Raw genomic sequence first — 23,340 nt, forward strand, 5'->3', positions numbered from 1 at the left:
ATTTTTATCCATTATATGCATTTCTGTCAGGCAGTTATGATTCATTTTTATTTTAACACAGATTTAATACAGAATCAATACATTCAGTAACACCACTTGCAGAAATAATGTAACAAAATAACATGTCCTTTAATACTAAAAAATGACAGTTGGCATTTCTGTAGCAGAGGGGTTCCCAAACTATGGTATGTGTGCCCCTGGGGGGTACACAAAACAGCTCTGGGGGGTATAACTGAGAAATTGTGCAATGGAGGATTTGAATTTTCATTATAATAATAATTGGCATTTAAGGGGTTAAAATTTAAACATATGTTGGTAGAGGTACAGGGGCAGCTGGTAAATCTGGAAGCGGGTACGCAATAAGAAAAAGTTTGGGAACCTCTGCCACAGCACATAGCATGCAATATAATGCAAAATCATGGACAAGAAGATGAAACACCCTGTTCTTTGACTGTTAAATATTTTACAGAATGGTCAACTATGGCAATGAAATGCTCCACAACTTGCCCAAAGTCAGAAAGGAAGCATGCGATAGAGCTGTGAAGAGTACCTACAATTCCTGACTCTTGATCCTGTGCTTAAATCTTTCCTCAGTCACTAGCAGATTATCTTTCCTCTTCCTTTCTCCTTCTTGTTTTACTTATACAAGCTAAGTTTTGGAAAATATTTCAGGATTCTCCAGCTCCATACATGATCTGCAATATTAATTAAGCAGCAGTCCTCAGTAAGTCATTTGCCATTAGAAGACAGGGAGAGTGAAAAGGTTAATTCTGTGAAAATATGGACTGCTATATTTAGTAACCACAATCTGAGGGGGTAAATCTGAAAGTAATTTGGACTTTATAACAGCAAGGATATATCTTAGGGGGGAAAAAAATCTAACATCTAAAATGCGGTCATGGCTGAAAAATCAGAGGTTCTCTTGCAATTAATGGCAGATTTTCAACTAATTGGAAAACTGCAGGATGTGACTATGTCTCCAATCCAAATAATGTATTAGATCATTATTTGCATCACAAAAATCCAAAAGTCTAATCCGTCAACTGAAGACCATTATTTTTTACACTAATTTGATTAAAAATATATCTTAAGTTGCTAGTAATGAGTCATGTTAACAAAAGTTCCCTTTAGACAATAATTATATATTTTTTCAGAGCAACATCATATTTTCCTAAGATTTCTCCCACAATTTGGTGCAAATTCATACTGTTTACAAGTGTTTAGTGATATTTTAGAACTTGTATTTTGATGACTGCAGAAAACCTTCTGCAAATAGCTAGCCAGACTACCTCTGTCAGAAGCAAGGAAGAAAGTGCACAAGGGGGTTGCAAGTGACTCTGGGTTGTATGTACTAACAGCCCATACCCCCCAAGTAACTAACTCAGATCTGAACCACTTAAAAACCATGTGCCAGGAATTTTAGAGCATCTAGAAACAAGATGCTACATCTCTCTCTCAGCTCTCTTTTCTAGGTACCTCTTTTCCCATATGCCCTGAAAAGACAGCTAGAATTTGCTCCTTTAAATTTAAGCAGAGAACCAAGAGAATTGTCAATGTATAACCAAGGCCTCTATAATTAAGGGTACAACCAAGCTTTAATTTACAGATAGATATTTAACTTTCTCACAGGAATAACATTCCCAGCTGAAAACAATCTTGCTTAATTCTGTGGAAGACCTGTGGGTAGAATCTTGGCCCCAGTAAATGGGAGTTTTGCCATTAGCTTCATTGGAGCCAGAATATCACTTTCTATTTGGCTCATGTTTCAGCTACACAGAACAAATAATTTCCTAGTTATAGAATGTTACAAATGGCTCCTTTGGAAAAAAAAAAAAAAAAAAAGAACTTTTCAGTGATGTCTTGGAGTTCATTTCAGACGAATTTCACTGTTTTAAGCTGCCACCAAATTGACCTGTGTGCATGTCTGTAAAGCACTAGAACAGGGTACAATAAAAAGATTGGAAACACAAAAGGTTACTGATAACCTCCCTACTGACTGGATCTTCACCAGGACAGCTGCTGTACAAAGATTTGTGTGTCAGCAGCAACAGGCCACAAATCCAAAGGGAGTCAGAAATCCTATGCAGCTTAGTAAACTCTAAATGCACTTGGAGATACTAGTTACCCTCCTGAGGCCTCAACTAAGCAAGGCACTTAAGCATATAAATAGTCCCATTAAACTCAATGGACAACTCACATGTTTGAAGTTGGATATATGCCTAAGTACATTGCTGAATCAGGGCCTGAATTACTCGAGCCTGACAATTTCAAAGGAATCTGAGGGACTTGGGCTCTCAACTCCCATGGTCTTACAGTACAAGATTTGCACCCTAACGCCTTTGAATACTGAAGCCAAAACATTTAAGGAAGATACAAATAAACTGGCTTAGAGTATAATTTAGTACTTTGATGCTACATATTTTATACATTAAGATGAAGTGTTTATCTGGATGAGCTCTCTTGTCACTTCTGCTTCTTCAGCCATAAGATTTCAGTAGGCTTAAAAGCTATTCCCACCTTCTACCATGCTGTTTTACTGCTACATCTGTGTGATCTTTGGACTGCCTCACTTCTCCACATCTCTTTCTTCCCCTTACAAAAGTCAACCCTGACCAAAAAGAAACATTTACTAAATCTTTCAGCATATACATTCCTTTCATATGTCTAAGTATGTAAAGAATGTGATTAAGTTGGAAGTGTGCGCTTCTTTATCTCATAGATCAAAGATAAGGCTGCTAGGAGAGTATGTGAAATGGGTTTTATCCTCTGCATTACTGCTACCCAAATGTATCAACTGAAAGCAGGATGGCATATTTATATAGAAATAATTCTAATTAAAGTTTTCCATATATTTTCATTCTCATTGCCTCAGCATGTGTTTTGTATCAATGTTAACTTCTGTAGGAATCTTTACTGAATGTTAAAGCTTTCTTGCAGAGCTCTGCTAAAGACACACTGTTCTTGATGCCTCATGCACTAAGGCTAAGTACAAACAGTGAAAAAGCCCAAGGCAGAATCGATCCAATCTATGCAGGTTTCTCTAAGCTGGGTAGACTGGGTGGGGAGCAAATGAGTGCACGTTCACCCTTCAATGGGAGGAGGCATGCAAATGCCTGCACTGGCCAAGGCCAGAAGCCAGGGGGTGCTCCCACACACCTCCCGGCATACCGAAGACTACAGAAAGCAACCACGCATGGGCCATCCCCGATAGGCTGCCAGGCACATGCCCCCAACCTCCCCACTGCCATGCTAGACCCCCGCAGCCAGGCACAGGCCCCCAGGAGAGCCCCAGAGGGGGCCACCATGGCATGCTCCTCCCTGCTGCCACTAGCCAGGTTGCCGGGTGTGCAACAATGACCCCCTTGGGGCCCTCCACCGAAGCCCAGGAGAGAAGCGATGGCAACAGCAGGGGTCCAGGGGTGTGCACCCGACAGTCCATCAGGGGTGGCCCAGCTCCATAGAATGAAGGACTGGGTTCCAAGGAACCCAATCCTATCCCCTATGGAGCAATCTTGTCCCTGCCACCCAGTACAAGTCCCCTGGGCTGCCCAGTGCCTCTTGCTAGCTAACTCTGATACCAGGTTCTGGTGGGATACTCTATGCAACCTGCACTGGGTGGCGGGGCCTATCATAGATTCATAGATGTTTGGGTCGGAAGGGACTTCAATAGATCATCGAGTCCGACCCCCTGCATAGGCAGGAAAGTATGCTGGGTTCAGATGACCCCAGCTAGATGTCTGTCTAACCTCCTCTTGAAGACCCCCAGGGTAGAGGAGAGCACCACCTCCCTTGGGAGCCCGTTCCAGACCCTGGCCACTCTAACTGTGAAGAAGTTCTTCCTAATGTCCAGTCTAAATCTGCTCTCTGCTAGCTTATGGCCATTATTTCTTGTAACCCCTGGGGGCGCCTTGGTGAATAAAACCTCACCAATTCCCTTCTGTGCCCCCGTGATGAACTTATAGGCAGCCACAAGGTCGCCTCTCAACCTTCTCTTCTGTAGGCTGAAAAGCAGTCTGTCCTCGTAGGGCTTGGCCTGCAAGCCCTTAACCATATGAGTGGCCCTTCTCCGGACCCTCGCCAGGTTATCCACATCCCTCTTGAAGTGCGGCGCCCAAAACTGGACGCATATTCCAACTGCGGTCTGACCAGTGCCCAATAGAAGGGAAGTATCACCTCCTTGGTTCTGTTTGTCATGCATCTGCTGATGCATGATACAGTGCAGTTAGCTTTGCTGATGACTTCGTCACACTGACGACTCATGTTCATCTTGGAGTCCACTAGGACTCTAAGATCCCTTTCCGATTCTGTGTTACTGAGCAGATCAGTTCCTAAGTAGTAGGTATAATGGACATTTTCCTCCCTAGGTGCAGCACTTTGCATTTCTCCTTGTTAAATTGCATTCCATTGTTTTCTGCCCATTTGTCCAATCTGTCCAGGTCTGCCTGTAGTTGTTCCCTGCCCTCTGGTGTGTCTACTTCTCCCCCCAGTTTTGTATCATCTGCAAACTTGGACAGAGTACACTTCACTCCCTCATCCAAGTCACTGATGAAGACATTAAAGTGTATTGGTCCAAGGACCGAACCCTGTGGGACCCCACTTCCCACACCCTTCCAGGTCAAAACCGACCCATCCACCACGACTCTCTGGGTGCGACCCTCTAAACTATATCTACCCCTACTCCTGCGTCCAGGTGTTTTGTAACCTGGTCATAAAAAGAGACTAGATTAGTCAGGCATGATCTACCTGTTACGAACCCATGGTGGTTTCCCCTCAACATAATGTTTCCTGCTGGGCTCTCTTTTACATATATAAGCCTTAATAATCTTTTCAAAGACTTTACTGAGGATGGAGGTGAGACTGACTGGCCTGTAGTTGCTTAGATCCTCCTTCCTCCCCTTCTTGAAAATAGGGACCACATTGGCCCTTTTCCAGTCCTCCGGGACCTGGCCCGTGTGTCTTGAGTGCTCAAATATTCTTGCCAGTGGCTGTGCAATGATATCAGCCAGTGCTTTCAGCACCGTTGGATGGAGTTCCTTCCAAGTGACTCTTCACTATCTCAGGGTCAACGCTTGGTGGTCTGGCACCCTGCTGTTGTCTCTCTGCGATCCCAGTGTGAGACTTGTCCTTCCCTCCATGTAGCACTCCCATCCCCACCGCCTGTCACAGGCCTCCCAGGCTGCCTAGTGCAGTCTAGCACCAGCAGCAGCTGGCAAGATGTGCCAAGCAGTTTGTGGGGCTTTCACTAGTTGGCAGGGATAGGAGTGCTCCAAATAAGGAAAGATGCCCAGCGTGCTGGAGGATAAGCCCCCCCCCGAGGCCAACCAGCGCATCCTACTGGTACTGGATTCTGGCAAGATGTGCTGGGCAGCCTGGGAGGCCCATGCCAGGTGGCAGGGCCTGAACTTTCTCTCTATGGAGTGTTCCCATCCCCACAGCCTGGTGCAAGCCCCCCAGGCCAGCCAGCATGTCCCACTGGAGCCTAGCACCAACAGCAGCTGACAAAACAGCAGCTGACAAAACAGCAGCTGGTAGGTTTGTTCCAGGTGGCAGAGATGGAAACACTCCTTAGAAGGGGAAGGGAAGCCCCCCGCCACACATCCCTCCCCCCATGCTGGCTCAGAGCTGAGGCTGGTGGCAGAGGGCTCCATTCCCCACCACTGCCCACTGCCCCCACCTCTGGCCCAGCCATGCAGGCAGGAGGCAGAGGTTTTCCAGCTCCAGTCTGTGACAGCCCAGAGGCAGTGCTGGCCCAACAGATGAGCACCAGCTGCCCTGCAAGGGGAGCCTGGGATGCCAGAGGACAGCGAACTAAGTCGATTCACTATAGGATCTGGAGCAGAAATTTGATAGACTGGTCTAAACTAAACTGAGTAATCAGATATTACATCCATCCAGATGTATCTCAAGTTCTATCGATCTCAGGTTCTGCCATTTAGAAACTGGTCTATGTGCACTGAACTTCTGTTGTGTTATAGGTTTAGACTGGTTTCTGTGTGGTTTGTGTATAATTTCTGTCTCTAGCCATCAAGTAGCTGCAATAAAGCATTCGTTTTGTGAAAATATTACACAACCTTCAGATATAGATCCTGGTAGGTAGGTATTGCTAAATCTAAAGTTGTTTTCCTGAAACCTGTGGGTTTGTTTCCTTTCAATTTTAATTAAAACCAAACCCACAACAGTAACCTTTGTACCAGTAAACATTAAAGCAAATGTAATACAATGCTAGAGAGATCTCTGTATTCATTTGCTTGCACAGACAGATCTACCTGCAGTAAATGTATATTATCAAGTGTCTATACAAAAACTATTCTTTATTTCAATTCAGTAAAGGGAACAGACACACATTTACATTCCTTTGTGATATTACTATGGATGGTTAAATCACATGTTTACTTTACTTTACTTTACATACCTACCTAAGCCAGAACAAAAAGAGAGCTACATTAAGCTCTGAAAAATTATGCTTAATAAAGACAGAATCAGACAGATGAGGAAACTGGATATTAAATGCCAGAAGGTAAGAGCAGACAGCAAAGAGAGACAGAGTTTCAAAGATTTTTTTTTTAAGATAGCACATCAAACAATTTATTATACTTAGTTCACTGACTCCATCAATCATGTAGGGGTAAGCTCAGTTAAGTACCCACAAATAACAAAAAAAAAGTAGCAAGTGAAAATAAGAAAAAACAACAGGGACCTTTTTCTTTCTTGCCACTCCAATACAGTGTATGTTTTATTTTCATTCATCTTTATCAGATTTTGATTCATATTCAAGTTTATTTGATGTCTCTCAGCTTTTGAATTTGTAATATGTATGCAATGTGTGCACTGGCTACTTGATTGAAAGCATTGATAAAAGGTACATAATTCTTGTATGCCTTAAGTTTTATAACATCACCTTTACAAGTGCAGCACAGACAACTTTTACAATATGCTGTGGAACCTGTTTGTTGTGAATGTGGATTTTAATATATAGTACTGTAGAACAAAAGGCTATGAATAATTTCAATGTATTGCAATATGCAAATACTAATAACCCTCTACTTAATATCCATTCTGTGCTGAACATGTATTATGAAAAAGGTATCTTAACATCTAAACCTAAAAATGGCTAGAGGCATATCCTTCCTCCATAACTACTCCGGAATCCAGTTACTACCGTACAGCCTTGATTGTTTTGTGATTTTCCTCCCCATCTCGAAACAAGCGTTAAGCGAAACCGCAAGTATTTGAGGACCCAAGATGGCGAGTGCAATTGTTTTTAATGACCCAAGATGGCAATTGCGAGTGTTATAATGAAATTCGGTGAGCGCTGAGTGAAATCAGGTATCAATTTCAAATGATAGCACTAAGTGAAACAGCATTAAGCAGGGGTTGCCTGTATTTGTGTAAAACACTCCTCTGGTTGGATGTAAAAATTGCTTCGGTTAGAAGAGTTTTCTCCAACATTGCAGCCAGGGTGCATCTACACATGATGCTACATCACTGTAGCAATGCACTATAGCAGAGTAGAGTCCATGGGCAAAAACTGTGATGCCACAGCTATGTCACCGTAGAGACTCGCTCCCTCATTATAGTACATTGCTTTTGTGATGTACTGCCTAAAAATAACCGTGCACAGCATCCACGGTGCAATACGGGCTGTTACTGTGCTGTGTTTTAGTACTTCCAAAAGAAAGTACAAAATGATGGCACAGTAACAATGGCGCCATAGCAGCACATATAGATATGCCCAGAGAATAGGAGCAAGACTTTAAAATAACTACTACCATTCGACTGCTTCCACATATAATACTCAATATTGTTACATGTCTAAGAGAGATGTACTCTGGCCTACGATGCTAGTTTCTCATGAAAAGGATGCTCAGCTAGTGTTGTACAGTAGCTCTAATGAATCCTGGCACTAAGGTACCTGTTTTAGGCAGGAAGTACTACAGTTCATGATGAATAACAGTCTCTGATGGGAAAGGTTGCAGGTTTCACTATTAGGTCCACTTTTATTGTGAGAACTACATAGCAATAGGCCCAACTAAGTATGGAAATAATCCTAACAAGGCCAACAGAGACCTACATACTAAAAGTTATCCACATTACATACGTTACTGAATCAGACCTTATTTAAAATAGTCATTCATGATCTGGAGCTGATAGTAAACAACAGACTGGCATGGTAGTGCTCAGCCTCTGGCCTTGGGGTTGAATCTGGCCCCTGAAACTTCCTATATATCTGGAAATTTGGCAGCAGGAGAGTGGTAGTTGCTTTACTTGGTCCTAGAGCAGCAGCGATTAATGCTAGCACTGCTCCCTTGCTGCTACATTTACACATCCATAGGGAACCCAATGTTTTAGACCAGAGAGGCTTGCCCCCTGGAGCTGTGTAATCCATCGTATGGGGCTTCCCATAGGACCTATTGGGAGCCCCATGGACCATGGCTCCACATGCCAAATTGGGTGGCAAAGCCCAATTCTGAGGTGCAGGGGCCAGGCAGGGGCAGGAACAGTGCAGAGCCCCCTGAACTAGATCCCAGAGGGCTGAGGTAGCACAGAGCCCTGGAGCCCGGTCCCAACCAGGTGGGGACGACAGAGGCCCATGCCACCTCCTCCCGGCTGGGACTGGACCCACAATGGCCCCACCTGGCTCCCATGTGCTGGGATTGGGCCCTAGGGCGCCATACTGTCTAGTGATCAGGCTCCAGCTGGTTGGAAGCATCGTGGGACCCCAGGGCCCGATCCTGGAAAGCGAGGGCAGCATGGGGCCCAATCCAGCCCACAGATCAGCCACACCCCATTCATCTGGCCCACAGGGCCAAAAATGTGAGCAACCACTGGTCTAGATAACATACCCTTGCACTACAATAAATAAAAAATAAAGAGGGGGGAAAAAAAACCAAAATGTGATTCATCATAATAAAAAACAGACTAATACACCTGAGGAAAAAGAATCTGAAACAGACACTCAGAGAAGAAAAAACCTTAAAAGAAATAACACTGACATACAGCATAGGTTATAGAAGACAACATATCAGATATACTGTTTACAGAGTGATGACAAAGACCAAAAAAGGCAAATGCAATTTTGGGCTTTATGAGCAAAGTCATTAAGGCACAGTGAGAATTTGCTAGAGAGAATTCACATGGAATACTGTATTTATTTCTGGGCATCTCAGCACAGAAGAGTAATAAATTACAGAAAATTCAGAGGAAAAGCAATAAAAAAAGTTCTGGAAGGACTGATTTATGAATGAAGATTTAGATACTCAGAGCTTGTGTAAGTGATTGCTCAACAGAGACATGGCAACTGCTTACAAGTACATGAGAAGCAGAAGCACCAAGGATGGAGATCACCTCCTTAAGATGGTACAAAAGGATTAACAACCACAGAGATTAGTTGGATTTATGGGAGCAACAGCATTAAAACTGGGATTTTACAAGGAGGCTAAGTGAGTTTGGCACTCAACTCCCATTGAGAGTCACGAGTATTTAGATTCGTTATCTCCCTTAGTTAACCCTTGAAATCCCAGCATAAAATTTAAAAGGTCAAATTTCAGGTAAAAACGAATTAGGAAAAACACTCCTGATCAAACAGCCTTAGTGGAGTGGTTTTCTAATGGATTTGAGGGAAATGCAAATCTTTAGTGCACACAAAATTAGATTGGACAAAATACTAGAAATTCTAAATAGTAAAAAGGAATTAGAAATATAATTTTTCTATTATATTTCCTATGAAACTACACTTCAATTTGTTACCAAAAAAAATCAAGTAAAAAAGAAACTGGTGAATAAAATGTACAGCAAAAACACATTTAAAATGTGTTACTGTTGAAAAAAAACACAGCAAAAAATGTAAATGTATAACGGTATATATAACTTTTATATATCTGGTTGTACCAGCAGAATGGAGATGTCTATTCTTCACAGGGTCTCATCTATCTAATGCACTGTCAATTAAGCATAACTGTCATTACCCAATGATTGTGTGCGCACTTCGGCACTGCAGAATTATTTCCCACCACATGGAGCTTTCTTTGCACGGTGCAATTCTCAGCTGCAGAGAGAAAAACCCCGGTGCAAAGGAGTTCCCATCACCCATATGTAAATTTGTTCCCCATTATTGTCGGTTTCTAAATTATTCCCATGTGGCGGCTAGCGATTGGCTTGCTAGCCGTATAAGAGGCTTGAGCAGTTTCCGCCCAAGTCGGAGATCTCCGAGAATCTCAGGAGGATCCTGAGAACCCCAATTCCGAGAATTCCGGGAGAAATCCGAGAGAATTCCGGCAAGGAGTCCACAATTACCTCGTGGACTTCTACGTATATCTCGGACCGAATGATGGTTTGATCACCCATCAAGAGTCTCTCCCCGTCACTGGACGATCCTTGACGTACCCCTGCCCTGCGCGCTCGTTGAGAGTCACAGCTCGGACTCTCGTATCGGTTCAGAGAGCTCTCATCGTGTTTGTTTTGCGGAGCCTAGCGAACTCCGCTCGTGTGTCTTCGGTGGAGCCTAGCAAACTCCACTTGTGTTTGTCTGTAACTGCAACTCAAGCAAGTTTTCCTGCCTGCACCGCAACCATCTACGGTGTAAGTAAAATAATCTTTAATCAACCTCCACGCGTCAGTACCTAATTCTAGTTCGCCATGCCGACTTCCCCGGCCCACGTGCCCGGGCTGCTAGCCACAGCCCCTCGGCCCCGACAATAACAAAGGAAGTCAAACATGGTAAGCAGTCTTCACTTCAAAATCGGCAGCTTTTAAATCTTTCAGGTTACCTAACCAAAGCTTTTTATTACTTAATGTCATTATTGCAATGGTTTCTGATTGCTGGTTTGACATGACTACCGAGTTTCATTAAATGAAACTAAACTAATTTATTTCAAATGAGCTTTGCCCAACACAAGGATATGCAACATCTTTATTTATTTTAGTAAATAAATTCTTCATTCAAAATCTTGATAGGTATGAAGCAGTAATAGAGTTGTTTTCTGAAGATTTAGGCAAATGTATTATTGGAGCCACAAAATAATTCATGTTTCAGCTGAATTTTAGAGTTAAGAGTCATACAGGGATGGCATAAATGAATCAGCAGAGTATACACTCTTTATCCTAAATGACATCCAATAAACTATGTTGAGGTTGCACAAGCACCCAAAAAATTAGGAAATGCTTTCCTGTGAATTACACACCCTCACTCCAGCAATCACATCATTGTCCACGGAATACCAGCCACATTCAATGAATATTTCTTCTTAAGCCTTATTCAGTGTGTGGCCCCAAGCACCACTCTTCCTGTGCACCTATGTATCTTTTCTGTACCTGTCCACCAAAATCTCCAATACCAGTTCCTGTCTCATCCCAACTTGTTTCTGTACCATGTGCTCTTCCTAAAAGGCACATCCCTGAAAACAGGGTGACTCATCTGCCAAATTTCAAATCCCTGATCCAAAGCATGAAGACACTAGTGTTTCTCAACAAAACACTTGTTAAAAAAACTACCATATTTTCCCCTAACTGTATTCCTGGAAACAGCTGAAACTGTCAAAACAAAATCAGCTTTCAGCAGTTCCCCAACATGGAAAATTTCAGTTAAAATGGTTAAAGTTTGGCAAAGTTATAAACAACTGAAAACAGGACCTCATAATGGGAAGTGTCAGGCAACTATGGAGTGGAGTGTTAGCTCCACCTATAATGAATTGTTTAAAGATCCATCTTCTCTGAAACATAAAGAAGTCATCAGCTAAAATATTAAAAATGCTTCTGCCTTCATTTTTATAGTTTCAGCAAATACAAATCAAGTGCTTCTCTCAATATAACATTTTTCTTGTTCATTTTGTATTCAAATAGCCAGTATATTGTATTATTAAAACTAGTTTCCTATCTTATTTCCAAACAATAAGAACTGATAACTTGTGTTTTCCAACAAAATGCCATATTTTTCACATATAACCCACACTTTTTCCCCCAAAACCATCTGGGGAAAATTGGAGTGTGCATTATATGTGATGAAAAAGTCCCCATAGATCCAGAAATTTGGCTGGTGGTAGGGAGCCAGGAGGAGACGGAGTGGTGGCAGTGTTAAAACTGTCACTGCTCCCTACCCCTGCAACCTAATTTCTAGACCTGTAGGGAGACACCCCTCCCCAACCACTACCATATTTACTCAAATATAAGACTACCCCAGATATAAGAGAACACCCCAATTCTATATATAGAAAAATATAAATTCTATATATAGAAATGTATAAATTTGTTATAATTTTCCAAGCACAGAATCTAATTACTGGATACTTGCCTTTCATTTGTTCCCTTCCCACTGCTATGGCAGATAAAATAAATTTAGGGGGGGGGGGGGTGGGGGGGGGAAGTTGGGTGGCCCTTTTGTCCCCTACCCCTCCAATTTCTTCCCCCTGCAGCCCCTTCTGCCCATCCTTACTGACCTTAAAATAAACATAACTGTAGGAATCTGAATATTGTACGCAAAGACTTTGTTCATCCAGAATTGATGCAGTTCACCTTTTCTTGCAACTGCTACAAGTTTTAGCACAGGTACTCCATAAACACATTTTTAAACAGTACTTTGGTACCTACTTATATACAGTACAAACTACGCATGATATCGGTCCAAAGCCATGATTTATATAGTTCATGAGTCATATAGTTCATTGGACTAGGCCCCAGAAGAGTCAACAGCATTTCAAGCCATGGCAACCCCATAGCTCAGCACTGGTCACTATGTACGTGTACTCCAGGTACCCTTCACAAAGGATCTATGTGCTAATTAGCCCCCACTGATGACTGGAACTGGGTGTTCTTGTCATGAGTCCTGGGATCCTATAAAAATTTATACAAACATGAATGAGGTGCAGGGAAACTTGGTCCAGCTCCACCTCATGGAGATCGGGACCACACTAATCATATGCAACAGGCTGAGAGAAGGGACGACAGGAGGATTCTGGATGAACTGCTGGAGCACTCTTTGGTGATGTTTTCCAAACATGTAAGGCTAGTCAAGAAACAGATGGTTAGAAATGGGAAAGGAAGGCACAGCTTAGCTGTGGGAGTGAAGACAAAGTCAAGATGCATGCAAAAGAAAAGAGTCAGCGCTGAGAGGGACTGACTGCAATGGGCACTACCATATATCTTAGTCAGACGGGCTGTACTAACCTGTCCTTGTGGTAGGTTTCCATTAGTATATTTGCCCAATATGGGCCATGTGTTTTATAGTCATGTTCAGTGCTGGCTGCATTTAATCAGCTTCATAGTTGGTTTCCATTACTGAGCACACGCTACTTTTGGCAGCAGTTTAATGATAGACATCATATTTCATGAGGTTTCCTTGTATGTCAACGTAAGACAAGGAGCTTTTCCCTCCCGTGCTGACTGGGGAAAAATACCTCATCTTATATTTGAGTAAATATGGTATGTTTAATAACAGACTGTGGCATACCACTGCAAGCAAAAAGTGGCACACAAAATTGCATATGCCAAGGTGCAAACACTTGGCCGCCAGGGATGGTTAAGTTTAAGTGGTTAAGTTAAACTTAAGCATGTGGTTAATAGAATTTGTATATAGTAAAAAGCAAACAAAGAGAATTTACGTGAGCAAAATCTATTACCTGCAGTAAGATGAGCAATTAAAATTTCTTTAATTACTCATCTTACTATTATTCGTCTTAGAGAAGTACCTGAAGGCCCTGATATGGGTCCCACTTTGTTACTGCTGTAGACCCATATTAAGACTACACCAGACAATAAGCCAAAGAAATTATATGCCTGTTTTTACATGCAAAAATGACCTCTACTGAGACCCTTTCACATTTGGCCCTGGTTTTAGAAACCATACCATTTACATTATGAAATATATACACTGAGCCATATTCTTTGGCACCCAAGTCACTTCTTAAAACTAGAACATGGATGCCCAAGTCATCTAAGTGTTCTCAAAAATTTTAACCTTTGCTTTATTTATTCCATCCTTCCTGTATCTTTTCTCATCATTGATATTTGCATGAAAACTGACTCTTTCTTAAGAGCTCGTCTGTTCCCATCAGTTATTCTTAAAATGAAATTATTATTTTTTCTTAATGAGGAGTACCACATCTCCAAAATCTTTTAAGTACTTCCTGCAATGTGTCATATGTCCAAGTGGTGCCTGGGGAATGTTAAAATTCCTTACCATTGCTGTCATAGCTGCATCTCCACTGGTGGTAGCACTATTGTGAGCAGGTGTAGAGATGGGGCTTCCAGTGCTCAATGATGTTTTAAACACTGCCTCTTTCCAATCCACTCCAAATGCATGTACACAACAAAGTTTAAAATGTGTGCAGTTGGCTGGAGCCCAGTCGACAAGAGAACTCCCATGCTGCTTACACTAGATGAGCTAAACATTGTAGCAAGAGTGGAAATTTTTAAGAGAAAAAAATTCCTAGTGTATGGGGACTTGGTTTGCTCATAACTATACAATCATCCTCTTCAAAAGTAAAAGTCTTATTTGGAAACAACCATCCCTAGCAATAAAAAGGAAATCCAGAAAGAATCTGGATACTAATGTCTAGTGATTTAGTAACAGGATTGGTCCTGGGAGGGAAACTGGAAGGTGTTGAGCCAAAAAGGATCCTTGTAGGAGTTTCATACTTGCTGGTGACTGATCCGCCACCACTCCCTTTCACTCTTGATCACCTCCCTTAATGTTCAGTTGTCATACCTTGATGTTAAATTGAAGACAGAGAATAAGGAGAGGTGAGATGTTTGCTACCAGTAGTGAGTAGGGTGATTCACAAACTTCTTTTACACAGCTCCGCCTCCCCTACACCCTGTCCTTACCATACCAATACAGGTATTGACCTATGACCTGAGAGGTGCAGTTGCACCTCTGATTCCTGTTCCACCTAAGCTTTAAAACCAACTGTCTGGGACAGGCAGCAGCATTTCTCTTCAGGCAATGCTGGTGGAGTTAACTGGCTTCATGACTCATTATAATGTACCTGATTTCTGCACATGTCTGTTGCTAATAAATCACTTTCCTTTTTAATGGTCCTGATGTTCCATCAATCAACTTATCCTTTCTTCTGCAGTTTTGGTGTCTCTTGGCCATTTCTGGTAATATTTCTCTTTTGTTTCACAGCCCTACACACTGTTTTTAGTTCTAGCTAAAAACCTTAACTCAGGTATGGTAACATTAACTCAGGTGAACATCACTCAGGTGTGGAAATGATTTACTGCTCAGTGTTGAATGCACTGTCAACACACTCAAGAAGACAAGGTTTTGTTTTACAAATCTGAATAAGAAATGTACCTTTAACTATAATGACTACAGAACTAAAAAACAATATTTTTGTTGTGCTTTTTTAAAATATAATATATAATCTAGCAAATTAGTGCATATTCCATCAATATTAAATTAATTTTTGCTTTGATCATACACTGAATAATACAGCCCTAAGCCCCAAGCATATTAGTAAAGCTTCCAATTTCTTTTTAGCTGGAAAAAAGTGTGCTGTGTTATATGCGATGCTGCACCATCTGCACCCCCTTTTCAAAACCCTGGATCTGTCCATGCATGTAGCACTTCAAAAAGAATATTTCGAGTTGCTACTGCTGCACTTAGAGTAACATCTAAAAATTTTCACACCACAGAAAACCAGCAGCAAAACTAAGTGAAGGTGGTAAGCAGAAATTTACAGAATCTATAACTCTGACCAGCTTTCCCCTGAAGAGGGATGGATTTGACTGTGATGGGGCTTCTGTACAATCAGAATGATTTTTTATTTGCTATATCCATTTACTAAAGCAAAATGAGTTTGCAGAGATTAATAAAGAAATGTGCAATCAGATTTCTCCACAGCAGGTGGCTATGACAAGGAGCTCCATTGCTTTCAAAAGCCAAGTTTCTTTTTTTCTTTTTTTTGATAGGTCAGAGAACTGAACTTCATCAAACAGCAAAAGGCCATTTTATTTCACCAGAAATATCTTTTTAAGAAAATCTTACAAAAGCACTTTCTTGAAAGTGTCCTGCTTTCAACTGCTTTGGCACAGGCTGCTGTAACAAACTCCTGTTTCAGATACCAGAAGCAGAAAAAAGATAAAAAGGACAAGAGAGTCCTGCATTGTACTATCTCAATGGAAGAGCATTGAAGTAGCTGAAGGCTAAAATGCCCCTGGACGTAGCCAATTAAGCTCTTTGGTGCTAATGCACTATAGGGATAACATGCAAAACAAACTTCTGTAGGTGAGTGAAATGTTTGAAAAAGCACATATTTCAGAAGTGCTAGATTACATCTACATGTCTCTGCAGCATTAATGAACACCCACCGCTCACTCATCCACTCTGCCTTCTTTGAATGTTTTATGTTATCTGCAGCACAAATGTGGGTTCATCTATTGAGGTGTCAAAAAGGGTACATCTCAAACAAAAATGTGGCCCAAAGTGATGTTTGATTTGGGAAATAAAAGGGTTGGCATTAACCCTGTGGATGGCTGCAGGCAGGATACAACAAAATTCCTGAATATGAGCACTAGAAAGTGAATGAACATTTAAAAAGTATCATATTTTTTCTTCTAATCCCTTAATTAAATAATTTGATTAAATACAAAATATTTGTGCATGGTTCTCTAAATAAGGATTTTTTTTTCTTTTGTGACTCCCTTGTTCCTATGGGTTCTCTGCTTGTCCCCCTCCACACACCTACCTGCTTCCCCCTCCCTTCCCAACTTTTGTATTCAAATCATTCACTCCACTTTATACACTGCTCTATGCTGTCCTTTCACAGCATCTGATTAAGCGAGCTAGAGTTCACAAAAGCTTATGTTCCCTATATTTTATTTAGTTAATCTATAAGGTGGGTTCAGAGGTGAATTTCAGCTAAAGTTGTACTACAAGGAATGCAGCATTCCACAATGTATAGATCAGGTTTAACTGAAGTTATAAAATTATTTTCTACAGTTCTAGTCACATGAGTCTAGTTTGGTTAACAAAGTGCTCTTATATCTCTGATATAGCAGAGTGCTCTTAAATAATTTTACTCTTCTTTTTGTATGCATGTTTACGTCTTAAACCCTAAGCCAGATTCTAATCATTTATTTTTATAGCACTGCACCTTAACTGAGCTTGCACCTAACTGGTCTCTGCTCTGAAGGATTCAGTTTAACTGATAGCTGAGAAATGATCCAATACAGAATAATAGAAAGCAAGGAGTGTATGATCCCTATTTTATTTGTCCATTAGATCAAAGCCATTTTTAACATTATAGTTTCCTTTCACTCCTGATAGAATTGCATCAGTGAGGCATATCAGAGCTACACTGATGCTACAGAATCTCAGTAAAAAAACACTGCAGCCACAGCCAACGTTCCATCAGCATGAGATAAAAACCAATGACTGCATGCATTATTAACGAACTATGTTTAATTAATGCATCCAACTATGCCAGATTAAACTGCAGACACATGACACCTATACCAGTATAATTTACACCAATGTGGCTTTATCCCATTTTTTTCAGGGGTTATTCTATACAATACTAGGACAAGTACCCTACCATAAAGGTTTACAACACCTATATGCTTCTTGGTTACACCAAGGTAAATCGGTCATGTGTCCAAACCTTCTAGATAGCATACAGGGAAGCACAGGGGGGCGGGGCTTGTGTGGGTGCTAAGGTGCATGGTTGACAGCTCAGATATTGCAAGTTCAAGGCCATAGCAGAAGCGCTCATGGAGCAGCCTGTCAGACTTCAATGAATCTGCAAATTCTGCTAAATACCTTGTAACAAAGACATAATAAAGGAAGGAACAGGAAACACAGAGGGCCAAATTCTGCTCCCACGTTCATGTATGCAGTGAGACTTACACTAGTGTACGTAACTCGAGTTATATCCCTTTAAGTGAAAAAATAATTAAATGGTTCTATTAGTGATGTGCAATAATATACATTTCTCTACCTCGTGTATACATTATGTTTTGCTTATCTGCCTAAGAGAGAATTTAGTGTTTTGGAAAAGTGTCCCACAGTTGACTTGGAGATAAAACTCTCTTGTTTAGCCATCAACAAGAAAAAAGATGGACAACTGTGTAAACATATTTCACCCCAGCAATGACCATGTCTGGACAGGATAGTTTAAGTCTATGCCATTAAATCCTGCTGATAATGTGGTTTAGGAGAGAAGATACATTGCCTAGGGGTCCGTACTATAAAACAGAGGTCAGCAACCCCCAGCACGCATGCCAGAGTATGGCCATTTTGCTCAGCACACCACAGCAGACCCAGGCTCTAGGCAGCTGCTGCCGGCCACAGAGCCAGGACTGCTCGCAGCAGGAGGCTGGGAGGCTGAAAGCCCTGCTGCGAGCAGCCCGGGCTCTGTGGCCGACAGCAGCTGCCCAGAGCTTAAGCCGGATGTGGCAGGCAGCTGCGAGCCTGCCAACAGATGCACCCAGATCCGGAGTCCCACCTGGCTGGTTGCTACATGCACCTTGGAGTACTGCAGGAAGGGCCCAGGGCTGCATGCCCACAAAGCCTGGCATCCCCACAGGGGGATGGAGAGGGGTGGAATGGGAGGGCAAGGAGGGCATGACCCTATCCCCGTCCTGCCAGGCTCAACTGTGAAGGGCAAGGTGAGCTGCGTGAGCATACCACTCCTGTACAGGAGGGCTCCAGCCATGCGGTTCTGGGCCCCACTACCCCTGTCCACATCTCCTCTCCCTGTAGAGATTGTCCACATGCTCCAAGCCACACCCCAGAGGGAGCTTCATGCCGGGTCTCAACCACAGCCCTGGTGACGGGGCAGGGCAACCCTCAGCCATGCCATGGGACCAAAGGAAGATGCTTGTGGGCAGAGGCAGTGCTACAAGGACGACTGCCTCAGAGGGACTCCTCCTGAGCCTGAGTACCAGTGAACAAAGCCAAGCCATGCAGCCAGCCCCAGGTCCTGCACTGAGAGCCAGGTGCCAAGTGGCTGCCACAAGGTAACACAGACCTCAACCACAGGATGGCAGCAGGGTCTGCGCTACCCCTGCACTTTGGACCAGCACCCCATCTGCAGCGGGGAAGGGGTCAGCATCCCCCCTTCCCCATGCCCTGTGCCCTGGCTCCTTCCCCACCATGGTCCCCAGGCACACCCTCAATGCCGCTGGCAACAAGCAGAGCAGGGGCTCCAGACTGGTGCAGTAGCTTGCAGGCTCATGGCTGCCTGTTGTGAGCGGCTCAGGCTCCACTGCAGGTGGCCGAGGCGTGTCCAGAATCTGGGCTGTTTGTAGGAGAAAGCTGCAAGACTGCAAGTGGGTACGCCAGAGTCCAAAGCCACAGCTCTACTCATTGCTGGCAGCAGCTGCAGGCCCATCTCAGGGAGTACAGCGGGGAAGGAGCCAGGCTGCCCTGCCATAACAAGGATCGGGCCCCTCACAGCTCCCCCCACCATCCTTCCCTGGCACGCCAGCATCTTTAAAGTCTAGGTTGTGGGGCGTTTTGGCAGTTAGATCAAAAATGTTGCCCACCCTTGCTATAAAGTGAAAGTCAGGATTTAATTTCAGTTCTGTCACGGAGACTCATAGTTGGACTTTAGTCAAATGACTTAAATCTTCTATAAAATTGGTATAATGCATGTTATTTTTGTTCAACCACTGGAATGAAAGGTAGTCTCCAAATGCATAGTACCATCACCATCACCAATATCATCTATAATTATGGTTTGTGTGACACCTACCATTTAAGGTCACTGGTACATGTGACAGGAGTTTAGTTCTCCCTAAATTGTGACAGTGAGTTTTTCATTGCTGGGTTTTTAACTGGGTTGATTAAAAAGCCATCATTTCAATGTAGGGACTTCCGTCACTGTGACAGAATAGTGACAGCCCCTATCAGCTCACCACTGCCCACCGACATGGGCAGGCTCCACCACAAAAAGTGGTGAGGGGCCAATCCTGTTTATTTCCCCGCTGGAGCCTGCCTGCCTCTCCCATGACTGGGGTGGTGAGCTGCTGGTGGGCCCTGAGCTGCAAGGTTCCCCAGTCTTTCCCTCTGGTGCAGCAGCACCCCCTGGACAGCACCCACCCACTAGCGACAGCACCCACCCACTAGCAGCCTGCCCAGGAGGTCCAGGGGGGTGCTGCCATGGAAGGAAGGACCAGGTTTCCCCCCCACCCCCAGCTCAGGGCCTGCTGACAGCTTGCCCCCCAGCTGCAGGAGAGGCGGGCAGGCACCAGGAAGAAAAAAGGATAATCAGGCCCCTCACACTTTTTTCTTATTTTTTTTCCCCTCAGTGGAGCCTGCCTACACAAGCTGCCGCCAAGTCACACGGCCCCCGAGCTACGCGGGGCTCGGTGCTTCCTTCCATGGCGGCAGGCAGCACCCATCTGGGACCACTCAGGTCGGGTGCTATTGGGCAGGTGTCTCCCTGGGGGTGCTGCCACCATAAAGGAAAGCTCCGAGGTCCTCCACAGCTCACCACTTGGCCCACTGGCAGCTCATTCCCTGTTCATGGGAAGGTGGGCAGGCTCTACCAGAGGAAATTAAAAAAGAAAAAAAAGCTTGCCCCTCACTGCTATTTTTAAAGTTTTCTCCTTGATGAAGCCTGCCTGAACAAACTGCCACCAGACAGTGCAACCCATGAGCGGGGGGGCAGTGCTTCCCTCTGTGGCGGCTGTGCCCCCTGAGGCCACCCAGGCAGGGTGCTAGTGGGTGGGTGCTGCCACAGGTTGCAGGCAGCACCCAGCCCGTTCCAATGGTGCGCAGGGGACTGGAAGCCCAGGCAGCCTTGGGGCATGCTTGGTTTTAATGGGCTTCCAGCATTTTGTGCGCTGCTCTTGCTGCCTTCCCACTGTCTGGGACCTCCTGGGAACAGGCTGGCTTGCCCCGGGGCAGTGCTGGAAGGTGTTAGGAGGGTGGCTGGGTGTGCTGGCAGCCAAAGAAGGCAGCAGGGATGGCGCACAAGGTGCTCGAAGCCCGCCAAGCCCGAGCTTCCCTGACCATGTCTGGGCTTCCAGCGCCCCGCGTACTGTGCCCACCACCCTCTCCAGATGCATTGCTGCAATTTGTTATGTAGCAAACTAGAACACATGGGATGCATTTTACTTTGCTACATAATAAAATAATTTAAAGAAAAATACACCTCTGCACATGTACAGCATGACAAAATTAAAATGATATACACCGCCGCAAATGTAAACAGTGATGCCATTAAAGTGGTGCAAAAGGGCAATTAAGCCGCTTTAAAGACCAATTTCATCATGTGTACAAGTGCCTTAAAACTTGAACTGAGAGCACTAGAGCACCACACACAGGTAACCATTAGATACTATCAAACCTGGACTGGATTGAAACAGGAAATCTAACAAGTTAACATTTCTGAATTTCCTTGCTAATCTCATAAAGTATCTTGCAATTCAAAACACATTTATAAATAATGATACGAGAGAAGAAAATAATGCATTCTAATTTGATAGATTTTCTGGGGTCATTTTACAATTATGAGATGCTGTTGTATTTCCTATAATGAATATAAACTAAAACTCAGTAATTAGAAGCAGAGAAGTGGCTTTAGAGCAATCATACAATACAAACAATATTAACCACATGATTTTGTCTGTGGAATCTGAAAAAAATACATAATAAAACTGCAAAATGTTAAAGAACTATAATGCTTCTTACAGAATTTCAATCCAAAGGAAACAAACTGACTACAGTATTTTTTGGAGCCTGGTTGCAATTAAATACAGGAAGGATATTAAAACTTCCAAGAGATTTTTTTTAAGCCACAATAGAAGAATAGGCACAATTGCGTAATTGGAACCAAATCCAAAACCCACTTCCTTCTTATTTACTAGCATCATCTAAAGGATGCTATTTAGATGCTGACGCTAAAAGGTCTGGAGCTGACAACTGTTAATCATCTACAGGGGAAACATTTTCAAAAGAACTTTATGATAAGGGTTAAAAGTTTATAGACAAGAGACTGTAGAAAGTTAGTGCCCACTGCAAAACCACATCCAAGCAGTCGTCATGTCTCTCTTCGATAATGTCCTCAAGTTTTGTTTTGTGGTAGGGAATCTTAGTTAATAATCAGCTGTTATTCAGCTATGGGGTAATTTGTTTACTACACAGAACTGAAAGAAATCTTTTAAAAGGAGCCTAGGTTACAACGATATTTTTAGAAAATGACGTTCTATTTTGTTTTCAGACACTTGTCTCTACATAGAATAGATAGAATTAGCAAACATGCTTTCCTTGCACATATGTATCCATGAGGCTTCAGATCTTTATCACTGGCAGCTGAATTTCTGTTCCATGCGCCTTTGTTCTAGTTACCGATTTATCTGTACAGAAAGTTAATAATAAAAGGAAAAAGCAATCATCTTGAATTTTCTAAGTAATGCACAGGATGGCACCTCAGAATAATGATAGAATCTTAAAATGCTAGATTTTATATTTGGGTGTAAAAAAAGAAAACAAATATGTTTTTTCAACAATTTAAAATTATTCTGGGAACTTAAATATGTAGAATTTCTTACAATTGTTAAGGAATGATCTCTCAGATTTTGAGTGAGAAAGAGGCAACACTATCCTTATAAAGATATAGTGATAACCCCTGACTTAATAGCCAAGAAACTAAGGGAAAATAGAAAGTTATGAGCAGTCTGTAATATTGTCAATGCTTATCAGTTAGAAGTAAAATAGTTCTTTATATCAGCCCCTGTTGTCATAGTATTATTAGTAAGAACATACGTCAAGAAGGCATTTGCTTTACCATCAGGGCAAGCTATATCTTCTTCTTCTTAGAAGTTCATTACATCATAGTCCAAGTCAATCTTCTGTCTTGGAATTGCTTTTTGGGACCAAATTCTGAAGTCTTTGCTCAGACAAAAACACATGTCTAGAACCCATTACAAGTTTTGCTTAGGTAAAGAGTGCTGGCTTTGTTTATTGAGCAAAAAAACACAAATTATAGTTTCAAAAGTTATTTTAGATTCTTTAATACTTTGGCTGTCATCACAAAAGCATATAAAGGACCTTGATTTTAAAAATGCTGACTGTTCACCATCTGAGCATCAACCCCCTTTAAAATATCTTAAATTGCACATCCAAAAATTTACACAGCTCAAATTACTAAACATTAGGGGTGTGCAAAGTAGGCCCTATTCAATTCAGATTCAGCCCGAATCAGGGACAGTGATTCGATTCATTGATTCGGATCACTGTCCCCGATTCGATTTGGCTGAATCTAAATCTGAAGATTCAATGCCAATTCGGAGAATCGGCGATTTGAACATAAACACAGCTTTAAAAGTTTTTTCTACATACTTAGAGGTAACAGGCGTGGCTCGTAAACTCTGCGATGCTGGGGTGGATGGAGTGTC

At 42.7% G+C, this 23,340-nt stretch overlaps 1 protein-coding gene across 1 annotated transcript in view; it reads right to left on the bottom strand.

The window, feature by feature from the left end:
• The window catches only part of SUGCT (succinyl-CoA:glutarate-CoA transferase), a 542,264-nt gene that overhangs the window by 423,335 nt on the left and 95,589 nt on the right, over window positions 1-23,340 (bottom strand). The window lies entirely within an intron of this gene.

This window comes from Alligator sinensis, unplaced genomic scaffold (assembly GCF_000455745.1).
Source record: "Alligator sinensis unplaced genomic scaffold, ASM45574v1 scaffold254_1, whole genome shotgun sequence".
Classification (NCBI taxonomy): domain Eukaryota; kingdom Metazoa; phylum Chordata; order Crocodylia; family Alligatoridae; genus Alligator; species Alligator sinensis.